The sequence below is a fragment of the Neolamprologus multifasciatus genome, chromosome 15, assembly GCF_963576455.1.
Source record: "Neolamprologus multifasciatus chromosome 15, fNeoMul1.2, whole genome shotgun sequence".
NCBI lineage: Eukaryota > Metazoa > Chordata > Actinopteri > Cichliformes > Cichlidae > Neolamprologus > Neolamprologus multifasciatus.
The window spans coordinates 294034-309876 of record NC_140453.1 but is presented as its reverse complement, the minus strand read 5'-3'; the positions used below and the strand labels follow the sequence as shown (position 1 = coordinate 309876).

The 15843-nt window shown below is 45.0% G+C and overlaps 1 protein-coding gene across 9 annotated transcripts in view; it reads left to right on the top strand.

Moving 5' to 3' along the window:
- The window catches only part of disp1 (dispatched homolog 1 (Drosophila)), a 114870-nt gene continuing 99027 nt past the window's right edge, over positions 1 to 15843 (top strand). For 2 of the 9 annotated variants that reach the window (XM_085132292.1, XM_085132297.1), the window contains exons 1-2: positions 2 to 424; positions 4138 to 4209. The gene's annotated coding sequence lies outside the window, so the exon portion shown is untranslated. Of the gene's footprint in view, positions 429 to 4133; positions 4210 to 15843 lie in introns of all 9 variants that reach the window. The other 7 variants (XM_085132289.1, XM_085132293.1, XM_085132298.1 and 4 more) reach the window with 6 other exon arrangements.

Genomic DNA, 15843 nt, shown 5'->3' with positions numbered 1-15843 from the left:
TCCCCGCTGAGTCAGCCTTCTTTGTTTGAGTCCAGAGTGAAGTGAACGCTTCTGTCTGATCGCTTTTACTCGAGACATTTTCTGTTCACTGCTTCTGAACGGTTTTGTTTGAGCTCCCAACAGAAGGACAGACACGAATATCTGAAAAACTACTTTTGCTCAAATAAAATACTTCGAGGAGATAGGAGGCTGAGGTACACAGTCGCCTCCTAGTGCCCTTCGAAGTTTCCTACATTTCCTCCCAGAAACCTCCTGATAGTACAAACAAGAGCTCAGTGCGCAGCTGCCCACCCAACATGGTTTGATGCACGGAGATCGGACACATCAGCATCCGCAGGAACTAAAGCAGAAACCCGGGAATACGTCTCCGGTCGGCCGTTAGCACTAGCCCCGTGGCTCGCCTTCACACCGTGCGGGTGCTCGGGTGAGTATGGGGCCGGGAGAGAAACACGGAGAAGCCGCTGTTGTTTAGCCAGCTGTTTCGGTCAGCGAGGTTAGCTGGCGTTAGCGTCAGGCAGCTAACGTGAACTTAACTCGCCTGCCGTGGGGCAAGCACCCGCGCCGTGTTTGTTTCGGGGAGGCTGTGTGGGGCTCGTAGCTCTCAGGCGACAGAGGCTGTCTCCAAGCGAGCTGTTCAGCTTTGGGCTTGTGGTCAACGCTAGCTCGCGGGGTCAGCTGTGACGTGACATAAGGCCGAGGCTGTGCTGATAACGTCACCTTTGGCTGTTAACGTGCACGCGGACAGGTCCGCCCCTTTAAATCTGAAACGTGTTAGTTTGAGCTGTTGGGAAGAAGCAGGAGTGAAACGTGTTCAGTGTTTGTGTACCTGGTTGTTGTTAGTGTGCTGGTCTGCAAAGCTGCACAAGCACAGGTGTGTTTTCCATTTCACGGAGGACCGTGGACACCGTCCCCGTGTTTGCTGTGTTGTTCCAGGAACTGATGATGCTCTCTCTGCCTGACAGATGCTGCTTTATTGATTTGAACACAACAGAGTAGGAACTGCGCTTTTCATGCATTTATAGACTGTTTACGCCTACCTGCCACTTCATTAGGTACATCTGTTCAAAAGCACATTAAGGCAAAAATGTCATCCAATCACATGAGACCAGGTCACTGCATGTAGGGATGTAGGCACGATCAACACGACCTGATGAAGTTCAGACTGATTATCAAAGTGTGGAGGAAGAGTTTGTTTGTTTGTGTCACGTGGGCTGCTGGGAAGTTTGGACCAGTCGAGCATCGCTTTGAAACCACAGCCTGCCCGAGTTTGTTGCCCATCAAGTGAGACCTGACGTTGTTTCCGGAACATCATAATTATTGTTGGTCCAGATTCAACATTGCAAGTGACCAATCACATTATAGTGATGTCATGACCTGGACTGAGAACCTTCACAGACATAGTGATGTCATAGTTTTGCTAGGCTAGGTGGAAACACCATCACACCAAAGCCTAACCTTCGCCCCCGTGACATCATAACAACGTGATTGATCACTTGCAACTCTGAACCTGGGCCAGCCCTGACTATGTTGCAACCCCAGCATGGGGATATCGGTCACACCTCCATCCCTTTATGAGCACAATATGCCATCTTTCTGTGGCTGCTTCCAGCAGGATAATGTTTCATCTCACACTTCACTGTACTGCAATCCCACAGTCACCAGATCTCAATCCAACAGAGCACCTTTTGAACTTTGGTGGAAGACGAGATTCTCGTCACATGCAGCTGACAGATCTGCTGCAATCCGTGTGATGCTGTTGTGTCCGTGTGGACCAGAACCTGTGATGCTGACTCTTTGCTGCAATGCATTAAGCTTAAAGGCAGTCCAACCTGGTACTAGCGGTGTGTAATTCATGAAGTGGCCAGTAAGTATGCAGTGCATGGCTGGGAAATGAAGGTCACTGCACCTGCTTTAAGCTCCTCTGGTTTAAACATTTGATGAAAGATGGAGACACAGATCCTTTGGGAGGTTACGTCAGTGCAGCCATGTGGTGTAACAAAGTCTTCAAATCAAATACGTGGAGCAGCTCTGCCTGAGCCATCTGAAAAAAGTAATTTTAGCTCCTTTGATTGGAGCCAGCTTTATGATGCTGAGCTGCAAACAAAAGGTTTGAACAGCAGCTGCCTTATGCCTGTGTGAGTGACCATGGTAGGGATATCTGCTCCCACTGACATCACACAGATGTCAGTGGGAGATGGTTTTTTTGCTGGGAGTTTGCAACCCTATTAGTTAGGTTGCTTAATATTTCCGCTAAGTACTCTTTAAAATACCAGAATAGATTGATAGATTGATCAATTTTGCTGAACTATGAAATATTTTGTTGTATTTTTTACATACAGGTATAACAGAATAGCTTTAGTGTTGTTGTTTATTTAAACTTCAGTATGAACTCATACAAAAAGCAGCAAGATATTAAAAAAGAGTTTTATTGATTAAAAACACTGTATCGGATTCATATCGGTATCGGCAGATATCCAAATTTATGATATTGGTATCGGACATAAAAACGTGGTATCGTGCCATCTCTAGTAATAAGTCGACTTTTGAGTGAAATCCTTGTTACTGTCAGCTTGTTATTTTCCTTTATTTGTATGATGCTGCAAATATGAAAAATGGGGAAATATTAATGAGAAAATGTACAACTTAAAGATTAAGTTTGTAAAGTCTCAGAGATTGTAGCTAATTTATCAATGAATCAAATTCACTCATTTAAAAGGAAGAAACCTGAATGAAAACACCTTTTGTGCCACCTTGAAAAGCCCCCACCTTTCTAAACCAACCTGGCACATAACTACGGGGCTTTGAAAATGCCTGAATCTTGAGACGAGCCTGTCATGAATGTAGGAAAGAGCATCTACACAACAATGACAGCGTGTCAGTGTTGTGTAGATAAATATGATGTGTACGTTGAGTTTTAATGTGCGGCTTACCCAGCTCGCCCGTCTGGGCTTAGTGGCAGAAAACAGAAATATTTGAGATGATCAGCTGTCCCCCCTTTTCCCTTTGTTATTTATGAACGCAGGTTTTCATGCCGTGTGTGTAAATGCACTGGCTGCCAGCTCTCTGTCAACAGTTTGCAGTGAAAGTGTTTTTCTTACGAGCATTAGTGAGCGAATCCTTGTTTTATAGCTTCTCAGCGTCATATGAACGTGACCAAGAGCTCTTGATCCAAATACTTTTTACAAACACACGAGGGAAAGTCAAAGATCTTGTGTGTTCGGTGAGGAACCATTGCTCGACCTAAACAGGCGTACGGAGACAGCAGCTGACAGTGTAACATGGGGATAGACGGGTCCTGGTTGCACAGGAACAATGGCTGAATAGTCACTCCTGTTAAACTCCTGTGAAGTCTGCTTGGATCCCACTGCCTGTGGCACGGTCCACGTCCACAGACAGGAACAACCGAAGGAAAAATCTGCACAGACTGTCTGATGAGGGCACAGAAAGTAAAAGTTCATCCATCCTCTTATCTGATTCAGGGTGGCAGGGGGCTGGATGATACCCCAGCTGAGGATGAGGATGAATCTGTGGACTGTGGGAGGAAGCCAGATCTCCAGGACCTCTCAGACCTGTGAGGCAGCCGTGTTAACCACTGCTCCACCCACTGCTCCACCACTGAAAGAGCTCATGTCAGCCAACATTATGACAAATGCTGGTGGATCATTGGATTGGCAGTCATGTGCACAGCTAGTGTGAAGGTTATGAGAGCTGTCTTTGAAAATGGACACTAGTGATGTGGACGCTTGTTGTCTCAGATCAGACAAGTGGAATATTTCATTTACTTTGTTTGTGCACCAACACAGCAGTCATGTGTGATCCAGTGGGTTTAAGTAATGCATTAAGATGAGCAGTTGCAGCCTTGTGTAATGCATGTTTGCCTTGAGAAACGCTTGGGTTGCCTTTGCAGGATGTTTGCTCTTTACAGCCCTGTTCAGTCAGTTTTGCAACATTTTTGCAGACAGTGGATGCACTAATTGGCTGTTACCGAGGCCCAGCTCGTAGATTATTATTAATCTACAATAACTTATTTGAACTGTGAGTCGTGCAAAGTTACTCTGGGAGAATGTGGTTTCTTTGAAAAAGAGCTGTGGATGCTCTGTACTCTTCTTTTAATCAATGTTTCTCTCCGTTAGGTAGCCGGGTGAGCTCGTCTGTTTGTGATCAGGAAAGCAAAGGAAACACACAGAGGGCTCCTCCTGAGAGTTTACAGTAAGTACCTACACACTGAACACACGGGCTCTAATGTTAAGGACATCACGTGACTAACTTGCCTGTACTTGAATTGTCGGTGCACGGTGGAGAAGATGCCACTAGGGGTCGCTCTTCAGCTTGTTATTCCTCTGTAAGGTCTGTGTGTGATTGAAGGCTGTAAACAATACTTTCTTTGGTTTTGTGTTTGTTGTGTTTCTGTGACGCTTACAGAAGATATCTGGATTTGAAGTGGGCGGAGCTTAGCTTTCTCTTCTTTTTGCCATTTAAAACATCACAGAAGAGTTTTCCAAGTTTCCAAAATCTTGCTTCTAGGAGAACACTCCTATCCTTTCTATCTGAGCGTTTTCCTCCTTCCCTGTCAGCCATCAGCATCTCCGTCTGCTTCTTATATCCCCCGTCTTTCCTTAATGTCTCTGAATCCCTCCATCCTGGCCCCCCACCCTTAAGAGCAACTGGTCAGGACAGCTGGCTGTAACAGCTGCTCGCTCTCTCACTTTGGGCAAGTTTTCCCGCAGCTTTTCTGTGCCGACCTTTATGTTCCTAAATCAGTCTTTGTGTCACCGTATCAGCACATTATTTTTTGTCCATGTTGGAAACATTTAACGTGCCTCTGTTGTCTCTGTATGTGGCGATCAATAGACCACTTCCTCTTTTGTCTGTTGCCAGTATCAGTGAACAGAATAACCGTGTTCTGTGTCAGCATGTGTAATCTTATCACTGTTCCTTTGTTTCTCTCTGTTCACTGCTCTAACCTTCTGCACGCCAGCGTTCGTCTTCATCGCCTCAGAATGAATCCCATGTGTCGTGGAACAGGCTGGACTGAATTATCTTTTGTCCGTTTGCTGATGATGTGCTGGAATTTTTCCAGGCATTTAGTTAAAGGGGGGAAATGGGAAAGAGAGGTATTGCACAAACAGGCGAAAGAATAAATGGTAGAGCTGCATTCATCCATAGACGGGGGAAAATGTAATCCCAAGTAACAAGACTGTCTTTACAAAGAGCACTGAAGCCTTTGTGTTCCTTGTAAACGGCTTTATTTCCTTTAGAGCAGGCGTGGGTGATTCATTTCCCCAAGGCGCCGCACGAGAAACTAGGACTGATGTAGAGGGACACTCCGATAAACTGATCTCGGACAAAGACCCCTGAAATGAGACTCATTTTAATCAGCTGCTGAATGACATTTGTGTAAACTGGCTGTCCTGTCAGGAACAGCTTCAGCACAACACGACCCCGAATGCTATAAGCAGACAGTGTTGGGGAGTAACGGAATACATGTACCGCCGTTACGTATTTAAAATACAAAATATGAGTAACTGTATTCCGTTACAGTTACCGTTTAAAAAGGTGGTATTTAGAATACAGTTACTTTGTTGAAATAAATGGATTACACGGCGGTACTTCCCTGTTTCATATTGTGGCGGGTCAGGACTGTTTGGGTTTTGTTTGACAGCTACGTTCTGTTGTTCCAGGCAGCGTTACGGTTGCCATGGTTACAGGGTGACGCTCTCTCTCTGCGTGTTTCCTGGGTGAGAGAGGCCTTTTTGTTGTTGTTGTGCTAAGCTAACAGGCAGAATGCTACAGGTATAGCTCTAAAGAATGTAGCATCATGGGCAGTGTAGTCCGTGCTGCAGGGAGAATGGACTGTCATACACGTTATGTGTCTGTGAGCGAGGGAGGGAGAAAAAGGAAAAGTACGAGCTGTCATCGAGCAGAAACGGGAGCTGGAAGCATGTAAATATAATAATAACCACTGCAGCCAAGAAGAGAGCCTGACGAGCCCAGCTGTAAGTAAGCTATTAAGACTCGACTGTACACCGTGTACAGCAGGACCAGACGGCATCCCAGGTCGTATCCTCAGAGACTGCGCATACCAGCTAGCTCCTGTGTTCACTGAGATATTCAACATCTCTTTATCTCAGTCGGTGATCCCCACATGCTTCAAAGAGTCCATCATTGTTCCTGTCCCAAAGAAACCCCACCCTGCTTCTCTCAATGACTATCGCCCTGTAGCCTCACCTCAGTAGTGATGAAGTGCTTTGAACGCCTGGTCAGAGACTTCATCATTTCTTCACTACCAGACACACTGGACCCACTACAGTTCGCTTACCGTCCAAATCGTTCCACAGACGATGCCATCTCTCATCTCCTCCACACATCACTTACTCACTTAGACACTAGAAGGGGGAATTATGTTAAAATGCTCTTCATAGACTACAGCTCTGCATTTAATACCATAATTCCCTCCACACTCACCACCAAGCTGGAGCATCTGGGACTCAGCTCATCTATGTGTCAGTGGATCTCCAACTTCCTAACTGGCAGACCACAGGCAGTAAGGATGGACATGTCTCAGCCTCCACCACTTTCAGCACTGGAGCCCCCCAGGGGTGTGTTCTGAGCCCCCTGCTGTACTCATTGTACACATATGACTGTGTGGCCACTACCAGCTCCACCACCATCATCAAGTTTGCTGACGACACCGTCGTGGTGGGCCTGATCTCTGACAACAACGAGGCGGCCTACCTGAAGGAGATTAGGAATCTGGAGAACTGGTGCCAGAGGAACAGCCTCCTTCTAAACGTCAGTAAGACAAAGGAGCTGATAGTGGACTTCAGCACTAAGCAGGAGAGGAACTACCAGACCCCCGTCATCAACGAGTGCCCAGTGGAGAGAGTGGACAGCTTCAAATACCTCGGAGTTCACATCACGCAGGACCTGTCATGGTCCTGTCACATCAACACCGTGGTGAAAAAGGCCCGTCAGCGTCTCTACCACCTCAGACGCTTGAGAGACTTCCGACTGCCCCCCAAGGTGCTCAGGAACTTTTACTCCTGCACCATAGAGAGCATCCTGACGGGAAACATCTTAACCTGGTTCGGGAACAGCACCATGCAGGACAGACGAGCTCTACAGAGGGTTGTGCGATCAGCTGAGCGCACCATCCGCTCAGAGCTCCCTGACCTGCACTCAATCTACAGCAGGCGGTGCTGGACCAAGGCCAGGAAGATCGTGAAGGACCTCAGCCATCCCAACAACAGACTGTTCTCTCTGCTGAGGTCAGGAAAGCGATTCCGCTCCCTGAAGACCAACACAGAGAGACTGAGGAGGAGCTTCTTCCCGCAGGCGATACGGTCTCTCAATCACACCACCACACAGTACTGACCCACACATATAGTTCTTACACACACACTGGACATTCTGGACATTGTTTTCACTTCATCACTTAAACCACTTTAAGCATATTTGCACTGCACAAGACACTATATAATGTGGATTGCACAACACTGGACATTATATTCCTCATTTCCAGTTAATATTTGTACAGCTGCTGTTATTGTGTGTATATATATATTTATATTTCTTCATACATTCTTATATATTTCTATACTGTGTATTTTGTTGTACAGTTATTTTATTTTCAACTTTAATTTATATATTTTATCTTATTCTTTCCCAGTTAAATTTACCCTTCATTCTAATTTATGTTGTACAGTTATCTCATTCTTAACTTAATTTTTATATTTTATTTTATTTTATTCCTTCCTGGTTAAATTTACCCTTTTTTTATTTTCATATTTATTTCCTATCTTATTCATAGCCTTCTCTTTTTTTCTTTAGGTCACGAGCAGTTGTCCAAGCATTTCACTGCATATCGTACTGTGTATGACTGTGTATGTGACAAATAAAAATTTGAATTGAATTGAAATTGAACCGTGTTCGTGTTTTCCTCTGAAACAATAAGTTCTGTTGGAGCAGCCTTTCAACGCCTCTCTCTGTCTCTGCTAGCAAAGTTGACCCAGACAACAAAGTAAAGCTAGTTTTCAGCTACGAGCCGACACAGAACCCACCGTATTAGCCAGAGGTCCCTTTACTACGGTTCGGAGCCGCGGACCTTCAGTAACAGTAATAAATCACAGCAATAGTACATTCATGTAGTTGTAAACAGCATGATAATATATTAAGTAATCCAAAGTATTCAGAATACGTTACTCTCATTGAGTAACGTAACGGAATATGTTACAGAATACATTTTGGGGCATGTAATCTGTAATCTGTAATGGAATACATTTTAAAAGTAACCTTCCCAACACTGTAAGCAGAAAAAGGACGGCCACCGTTATAGCTAACCCTGCATGTCTGTGTGGAGGGAAACATGGATACGAGATAAGGGAAGACAGGTGGTTGGAGGTTCATGTCTGTATCATTATACAGATAATGTGGTCGAGGTTAAACCTGCTCTGCCTTGTGCATCCTTGGACTGAAGCTGCAGCTGATTGAGCCGTCAAATGTGCCGATGACAAACGCGTGACCTCTAGCGTCGTTGCTGATGTGCAGTTGTTGGCACTGTAATTTATCTCGCCTTGCTGTGGGCCGTATCCTCTGCTTTTCCTCCTTGGCGTGGCACAGGGGTTAATCGGGCTGGGAGCCGGACGCCGCCGGAGGCACGACTGCACACTTGCTGCCAATAATTCAAAAGCAAGGCGCTGGCGTCTTTGATGTTGAGCTGAATGATGGAGACGCTAGTGGAGGAACCATGTGGCACCAGCCCGATCTCTCGTCTGCAGAGACTTCAGATTACTGCACAGTTTGTGTGTCCTGGTGCTGACAGGCTGGTTTGATCCACTGAAGATATCTAACAGACACAGTCGTTGTTCTGTTTCTCAGGAGGAAAAGCCGTCTGCTAGCTCGGCTGTCAAAGACACGGATCTGGATTTATCTCAGATCAGTATTTTGCTTTCAGTGGGGATGAAATCCAAGCCCAAGATCAGACGGACGGGTCTGCACGACACAGGGGGCAGCATCAACTATATTTGAAACGTTCCTGGAAAACCAGCAACAAAACCTTAAATACTGTGGACCCATTCAACCCCACCCACCCAAAACATAACCTACAACACCCCCACTGCAAAGTTCTGTATTACTGGAAACAGGAACGTTTCTGTCATTTAACCTCTGACGCACGCTTTCACGCTGTCACGCTGTCACGCTTTCACATTTCCCAAAGCCATCCAGTGGGCGGCATTGTCTTTGGTCCCCGGGCCTTATGTTTGACACCCTTGGTTCTGTGTCATGTTAGTCGGCATCACATCGTTGGTCCAATGTTCGCTGTTTTGGTCTCTAACAGCAGTGAAATATCTCAGCTGTGTTCAGGAGGTTTGGTCTGTTTGGTGCTGAGCAGCCACATCAGGCACACAGGTGTACCTAACAAAATGGCCTGTGAGTGTATACGAGGCACACATTAGTGCTGTAAAGGTTCAGCTTAGGTTAAAGACTAAAGTCACCTTCGTACACGCTGATGCTGACACGCTGTCATACTTTATTACCTTTGAACTTTTATGTCAACACGATTTTACGAAATCTGAAACCTGCAAACGATTTATTGTTTCCATCGATCTCATAATGTCTGTGCAGTAAAACTGGATTTCACAAGACATGAAACTTAAACAGATGCATCTGTTTCAGTTCTGTCCTGGTTAAACCAAGGACGACGTGCCCGAGCTTTTAATGGAGATGCCAAAAGCAGTGAATGATGAAAGCTATTGCGTCCGTGCTTTCAAAGGGTCGTTTGTCTTGAGCCGCAGACGATGGAGAGTGCTGTAAAACGTCTGTGTGGCGTCTGATCAGGTGATTTCGTCTCGTCCTGTCTGGATCAATGACACCCGTCTGACGGCTGCTGCTGCAGTGATCTGCTGCTTCCTCCATCGCAGCCTCTCGCTCACGCATTCTTTGTTATTCAGTAATTCGGCGTGCAGCTGCCCAACCATCCGCTCTCATCTCGTCGGGACATGAAGGACTCGGGTTAGGCTGGAATCTGCTTGTAAGGGATATTTTAATTTGCACATCATAAAAAAGTGGTTGGTGTCGGTCTATTTCTTCCCCCTCTCTGGTTGGCTGGGCTGGAAAGATGGCACGTTGCCACAGCTGTAGCGGCGTTTTTCCTCCTCAGAACGGGCCTTTGTAATTCTATTGGTCCACATGTAGTTAAGGTTAAAGTTCCTGTTGTTTCTGCTCATTTGATAAACTAAAGTGTATTTTAATGCTTGAGTGAATGACAGAAGTTAGTTAATATTCATTTAGCAGCAGTGAATAGTTTTCTTTCTCCTGTTACGCCTCAGCAGATGCTATCACCGCCTCTCCCTCCATCACGTCCTATCTGCGTGTCTTTATGGAGCTGTAATTGAAAGCAGGCTGCCTGATGGTCCCTTTTCTTCCTCGTTCCCGGGCTTTAGATTAAAGCGATCGATAGCGCCTGGTGCGCCTTGGAAAGCATATGTGAAACATTACAGGCTCTGGCCACTGCACTCAGCTCTAAGCTGTTTGACCCGGAGAGAGCGCTGTGTGGGAAGAAGCGCTCTCAGCCCAGAGCATCGCCGTATCACCGCCAGCTGCACAGCTGTCACTGTTTTTATATTTGACATCCTGACGGATGGCGACAGGAACAGGTGCTGCACATTTGTGCCACTACTTTATTTAAGAGCAGGAAAAAAGTCTGACTGCAGCGGACGGCAGTCTGTCTTCTTCTTCTTTGGTTTGCTACAAACAGGAAGGGGCACCGACAAGACGGATGAAGTCATGTGGTTCACGTGGAGTGAGCCCCCCCCCCCCCCCCCCCCCCTACACAGATCACACGGGACTGTGAGCATCAGGCTTTTCGTCAGTCAGGTCTGTGTTGAGTTTTCAGGAACATCAACCCCACATGGACACTTGTACATTTGTAGCACTACTCCATAGTCACACAGGCTCTAAATAATTCAATAAAGTTTTATTTATACAGCGCCAGTAAGGTGAGGTAGAGCCTACAATATTACACACAGAGAAAAGATTAGAACAAAAGTATCTTCTTGAAAATGGGTCAGTTTCCCTGAGCTCGTTCAGCTCGTCACATTGTTTTAAGCAGTTCGCTGGCAGAGAGGAGAGAGTCCTCTTCCAAGATGTATATCACGTTTAAACGGGTGAAATCTGATGTTTGAACACAACAGCTCAAAGCCCATTAAAGACAAAAGCCTGAGGTTCTCACTTTCTTACTATCATCATGGGTTAGGATCTTTGGGACAGATGCATTAAAAATGTCTGATAATCGGCCAGTTCAAATATCGAGGAAAAAAAGCCCATATCTGAGCACATTAATAAAAGAAAAACAACTTTCAAAAGACGGCTTGTGGTCATTTCTCAATGTTGTGTACTTATATTTAACAATCCTGTGAAATGAAGCATGTTGGTCTTTGTAACGTGAAATTTGTGCTCATAAAAAGTGCAGTGCAAACACAGGAACATTAGTCTTCATCATCCACACAGAACAAAAGTCTTTTCAAGTGGTGCTAGCTCACAGAGAGGTTCCCTGACATGGGCCAAAGGTTGTTGTCATCATTTTAGCTTTTATGGCAAATATTTTTAAGATGTTTTAGTGGGTTTTTTTTAAAGTTTTATCCAGTTTAGAACTTTTTTGTTTTTGCACGTTGAAATCTGAGTGTCTCGTTATACAGGGTGGGCCGTTTCTATGGATACAGCGTAATAACATGGGAATGGTTGGTGATATTAAAGTCCTGTTTGTGGCACATTAGTATATGTGAGGGGCAAACTCCTCAAGATCATCTCATCATATCAGGCTGTTGTTCTCCTTCATCTCATAGTAGACAGAAATTATTTTTTGCAGTGGCACAAATAATTTGTGTGGCATCAGATTTGATGCAGAACAGCTGATTGTTCTGTAAATAGTTTGAAATGTTTGTTTAAAAAACGCCTTGGCTGCATTTTAGGTTACTTTATTTTAATTATATAGTTACTTTTTTGAAGAAGTAACTATATAATTAATTGCCCAACATTGGTCATTATTTACTGTATTCTGCAGACAGAGTTACAGACTCTCTCCCAGACCACAGACTCATAATACAGTCAGAGCTTTATAAAAAAAAGAAAGTTGTTTTCAAAATTGGAGTTGAAGTTATTTTTCCTTCCAGTAGTGTTAACATGCTGCAGGTCATGGACGGGATTGTTTTACATTTTCATTGTAAGTGGGCTGAAGCAGTTAATTAAAAGTAGTCTAACATAAATGCTGTAATCTGATTACTTTAATAAACATGGATTCGATGCTGGCGTGACCACAGTGCACACGTCTACTGTTGCTCACAGTGGTCCACGGGACGCTCAGTTTGTGTGTTCAGACACATGAAACATTAGAGGAAACGTTGCTCATCATCGTTATGAATCAGCAGCTGTAATTTGGCACAGATGCATCTAAAAAAAACATCAAACACAAAATATTGTAAAAATGTGATTTGAACCAGAAAGGCCAGGTTGGCATTTTATTTTCTGATGCAAGGCCAGTGTTCCCAGAATTAGGAACGCAGACCGGGAATCATTCTTTTATTTATAAGGCAAAGTCAGGTTTTACCAAAACCTCATGAATATGAAATAAAGTGGAACAAAGTGCATTCAACGAATTTACTGTCCATCTCCTTAACAAGGTGTTAATGTCAGGAGGACCACGATGAACATGTATTTCAGGCTGTGAGAGCAGGAAGAAGGAAGCTGCTGCAGCCTCTTGGAAGCAAAGCAAGAGCAGTGCAAATAAAAGCATTTATTTTTTCTCCTTGTTTATCCTGTTTAATGTATCGTATCACTAATAAATACCAACAGTTGTTGTGTCTTTACACATAAAGGAATGATTCAGTCACTTCCCCACAGTCGGGGATAATTCATCTGAAACTGGAGTGAGATACCGACAGACGCTGTAATGCATCAGAGATGGAAAAAGCTGGACTGGGTCATCGATGTTTGTTTAAGTTTGCAGTGAGAAGCTGTTCGAAAAGCTGCAGGTGAGAAATTCCAACCTCTGAGCTGTTAGCTTTGCAGCTAGTCTGGTGCTGCTGATGCTCAGTAAACACAGCAGCACTGATACGGTCCAGCTTTCTAAACCAGAATCAGGTGGATCCCTCACTGTGACTTCAAACAGACACTTTTTATTCGAGTTTATCAAACAATCTTTCACAGGTTTCACATTCTTGTCTAACCGTGGCAGATGGCCGCCCCGCCCTGGTTCTGCTGCAGGTTTCTTCCTGTTAAAAGGGAGTTTTTCCTTCCCACTGTCCCTAAGCGCTTATACAGAGTCATCCGATTGTTGGGTCTTTACCTTGCAATATAAAGCGCCTCGAGGTTGTTGTGATTTGGTGCTGTATGAAGAGAATAGAATTCAATTAATACCTTCCAGGAGGTACTGAGTCATCTCGTGTTTTCCTGATGACATTAAACCACATGATGTTTGTGAGTATTTTCATTCGTTTACTGGACCCATTCTTAATCTGTGCAGGCCAAAGAATGGCAACAAAGTCCTTTACCTCATCAGTCTTTCATTTTGTGAGTGTGCATGTGTAGGAGAGATGTTTGTCTTTCCTTGGTTGCGTAGCTCATCAGACAAATCCCCACAGACAGGACCTCGGCCCGCCCGCAGAGAGAGGCCTCATTAGGATTTGTTGCACAAACCGGAGAACGTTGACGGCTGAGGGAGCAGCCAGGCCTCCTCTCCCGGGGACACGTGCTCCTCGCTGTGGCCTGACCCTAGAGTTCTGGGCCTTGTCGAATCATATTTGGCTCATACACCTCCCAGTGTTGGGCTTAGTTACCTCTGAACTGGTTTCACTGGGGCCTGAATGGTAAACTGAGTTGAAAGTGGTACTAATAGACAGGTTGTTGAGAAAACACAGCGTCACGCTCGTGTTTCTCTCATGAGGCCTTGTGTTGTGTATCTCGCAGCCTCTTACTCATCAGGAGTCAGCTGGTGTGTGCCAGGCTAACATCAGAGCATGTTGAGCATCGTGGTGTTTGAGGAGGGGAGGTCTTTGCTGCCTGTTGCAGATTTGAGGAACGGGCCTCAGAAGCTTCACGTGCTTCGTCTTCTGATGCGTTCAGACTTTTTACCGGGTTTCAGACCTGACCCCATCTTCAGTTTCGGTTGAACAGCCACGTCACGCTGGAGCGTTTCACTGAGGTTAAGGTCAGGATTCCCATTGGAAAACTTTATTTATTCGGTTCGATTTTTCATATTTATGCTGAGTAATAAACTTTTTACATTGATTGTATTGGATAAAATAGATAATGCAAAAGTCTCTCTCACTTCAGATATGTGTATATGTTCTTTCTACAAATGATAGTTAAATATCGCTATGCTTTATCGATTATTTATGTATTTCCCCCCACCTGACATCAGGTCACTGCAGCTTTCATCCTTTGTGCTTCAGCTCTGACGTCCCAACCATTCTCTCTCCATTCAGCCGTTATTACCTGACATATTTCCTTGATTACTAATCGCTGCCATCGGCTGCCAGTGTTTCAGATTGAAGGTGACGTCCCGATGACAGAATGGTGTCTGAACGTCCAAATGTCTCAAAAGGGCTAAAGTAATCCCATTACTCGGCCGATCCACTGCATCCTTATAACAGACGTTTCTTTACTCAGCCGTCTCCACATGTTTGGCGATTAACATGAATGAAATGTTTATTTAAATCACTCCTATCTGCATACTAAGAAGCAGGATTGACCTCCCCAGACGTCCTCCATCATGAGATGGTGCAAACCTTTCTTTGTGTCCCACTGCCTCTAAAAGCTTTGAACTTTGTTGCTGTGGGTTTTGCGGTTAGGAAAATGTCTCACAGTCGATAAGAACTTAACTCCAGAGTTAAGCTGATAAAAGGTTAGCACACAGTTGCCCCTCACACGTTATGGCCTCCCTGTAAGCCCAAGGACAGCACAAGGCCACATTCCTCCAATGCTCTGCTTAATCATCACTAACAGCTGACTGTGCCATGATCAGTAGATCACCTCCCAACTAACCACAGAGATGGCCACTGCAGGTGGAAACAGTGTGCGACTAATCCATCCGGCGTTCTGTGTGAACAGCTTTGTTTCCCGATATGAGTCAGGATGTGAGGGGCGTGGCTTGTACCATTACAACTCGCACTTCGATGTTTTCCCAAACTGCAAAACTCAAATCGTCATTTTTGTCAGTTCCCAGCTGACCACCTTCATGAAACCTTTGTACTCAACCTCGTCACACTTTGTTTGACTGAACCTTTGGACCCTACAGAGACCCATCATGGAGACCTGTTGTGCCCTGAGGCCGAGCTGAGAAGCAGCGCGAGTGGAAAACTGGACTGAATGATCACAGATGGAGAACTTATTCAGATCCTGACGGACAAACACTTTCCTCATCTGGCTTTTTTGTCGCTGCCTTACACTGTGGATTGTGCTGTTGCCCTGATGGCTGTTTCACTGCTTTTGCTGGGAAACTGTTGGCCGTCATGATGTGCTATAAAGAAACTGGCACCACAAGCTTCCTGCACCACTTCTCCAGAAATGGTCATTCTCAGGGGTGAACTTTACCGTCAATGCCCCAAGATGTTCAGAATAGCACAACTGCTTAGCTTAGCAGTTCCCATTGCAGGCTGGTTTTATATTTAAAAAATAAAGAAAGAAAAAAACTCATGCTAACTAGCCTACCATTAGCCCCCGCCCTACAGGTGCTACTCCAATTAAAATAAAATTAAAACCTACTGTGTGGTTGGCTCCAGAGAGACTGACTCTGTACCACTTGGACGTGTTTTGGTCAGTGGACACTAATCATTCAAAGAGAAAATG